Here is a 2,683-nt window from a genome sequence, read left to right on the forward strand (position 1 = left end):
GTAATGGAACATCAAACACTTCATGAGAGCCCATGAGCTCATGTTACGCAACATTTCTATATCCTATGCAGTCAACGCGAACACAGAGTGATGGCCTCTCTATTAAAAAGAGGAGGATCAGCTTAGTAGGCTAGGCCTACAATATTTATTTCTCAACTTTCCTAATTTTAAGCACATTGATTATATATAAACAGGAGTATAGTCTTAACTGGTTGGCATGAAAATGAACCACGGGGAAAAGGGTCCTCCATTCAGCTATTTAAGTGCAGAGATGACATTTTTTCGCTGCCCCCTGTTTTGAGACAGGTGCATGATAATGGTCCATTTCTAAACTTAACATAACATCAAATTGATCAGAAATACAGTGTAGACATCGTTAATGTTTTAAAATGACTATTGTCGCTGGATTTTCTATGGAATATCTACATAGGGCGTACAGAGGCCCATTATCAGCAACCATCACTCCTGTGTTCCAATGGGCACGTTGCTAGCTAATCCAAGTTATCATTTTAAAAGGCTAATTGAAAAGGGTTACAATATTATTTAGTATATGTAAAGACAAGATTAAATCAAGAATAGTCTGATGGGTGAAAATATTAACCTATCACTTGTGAATGATGGCCAGTTTAAGGCAAATCATAGTCTCACACCTCATGTAGCCTAGTCCATAGTCCTATATGTTTTAATAAGGTTAGTATCACACCTCATGTAGTCTAGTCCATAGTCCTATATGTTTTAATAAGGTTAGTATCACACCTCATGTAGCCTAGCCCATAGTCCTATAAGGTTAGTATTACACCTCATGTAGTCTAGCCCATAGTCCTATAAGGTTAGTATCACACCTCATGTAGCCTAGTCCATAGTCCATATGTTTTAATAAGGTTAGTATCACACCTCACATGTAGCCTAGCCCATAGTCCTATAAGGTTAGTATCACACCTCATGTAGTCTAGCCCATAGTCCTATATGTATTTTAGCCTAGCCCATAAATCCTATAAGTTAGTATCACACCATGTAGCCTTCCATAGTCCCATATGTTTTAATAAGGTTAGTATCACACCTCATGTAGTCTAGTCCATAGTCCTAAAGGTTAGTATCACACCTCATGTAGTCTAGCCCATAGTCCTAAGGTATGTTTTCTCATAGTCCCATAAGGTTAGTATCACACCTCATGTAGTCTAGTCCATAGTCCTATAGGTTAGTATCACCTCATGTAGTCTAGTCCATAGTCCTATGGTCTATAAGGTCCTATAAGGTATATCACCCTCATGTAGCCTAGTCCATAGTCCTATATGTTTTAATAAGGTTAGTATCACACCTCATGTAGCCTAGCCCATAGTCCTATAAGGTTAGTATCACACCTCATGTAGTCCTAGTCCATAGTCCTAAAGGTTAGTATCACACCTCATGTAGCCTAGCCCCATAGTCCTATATGTTTTAATAAGGTTAGTATCACACCTCATGTAGTCTAGCCCATAGTCCTATATGTTTTAATAAGGTTAGTATCACACCTCCGTGTAGTCATATAAGGTCACACCTCATGTCCACCATAGTCCTAAGGTTAGTATCACACCTCATGTAGCCTAGTCCATAGTCCTATGTTTTAATAAGGTTAGTATCAATACCTCATGTAGCCTAGCCCATAGTCCTATAGTTAGTATCACTATATGTAGTCTAGCCCATAATAAGGTTAGTATCACACCTCATGTAGTCTAGTCCATAGTCCTGTATGTTTTAATAAGGTTAGTATCACACCCTCATGTAGTCTAGTCCATAGTCCTATAAGGTTAGTATCACACCATCATGTAGTCTAGCCCATAGTCCTATATGTTTTAATAAGGTTAGTATCACTCATGTAGTCTAGTCCAGTCCTATATGTTTTAATAAGGTTAGTATCACCTCATGTAGTCTAGTCCATAGTCCTATAAGGTACTATGTAAGTCCATAGTCCTATATGTTTTATAAGGTTAGTATCACACCTCATGTAGCCTAGTCCATAGTCCTATAAGGTTGGTATCACACCTCATGTAGTCTAGTCCATAGTCCTATAAGGTTAGTATCACACTCATGTAGCCTAGCCCATAGTCCTATATGTTTTAATAAGGTTAGTATCACACCTCATGTAGTCTAGCCCATAGTCCTATAAGGTTAGTATCACACCTCATGTAGTCTAGTCCATAGTCCTGTTTTAATAAGTTAGTATCACACCTCCGTCCATAGTAGTTTTAATAAGGTTAGTATCTAGTCCCCATAGTCCTATAAGAGTTGGTATCACACCTCATGTAGTCTAGTCCATAGTCCTATATGCTTCAATAAGGTTAGTATCACACTCATGTAGTCTAGTCCATAGTCCTATAGTCACACCTCATGTAGTCTAGTCCATAGTCCTATAAGGTTAGTATCACACCTCATGTAGTCTAGTCCATAGTCCTATAAGGTTAGTATCACACATGTAGTCTAGTCCATAGTCCTAAAGGTTAGTATCACACCCTCATGTAGCCTAGCCCATAGTCCTATAAGGTTAGTATCACACCTCATGTAGCCTAACCCATAGTCCTATAAGGTTAGTATCACACCTCATGTAGTCTAGCCCATAGTCCTATATGTTTTAATAAGGTTAGTATCACACCTCATGTAGCCTAGCCCATAGTCCTATAAGGTTAGTATCACACCTCATGTAGTC

The sequence above is a fragment of the Oncorhynchus masou genome, unplaced genomic scaffold (genome assembly GCF_036934945.1).
Source record: "Oncorhynchus masou masou isolate Uvic2021 unplaced genomic scaffold, UVic_Omas_1.1 unplaced_scaffold_2073, whole genome shotgun sequence".
Taxonomy (NCBI): Eukaryota; Metazoa; Chordata; class Actinopteri; order Salmoniformes; family Salmonidae; genus Oncorhynchus; species Oncorhynchus masou.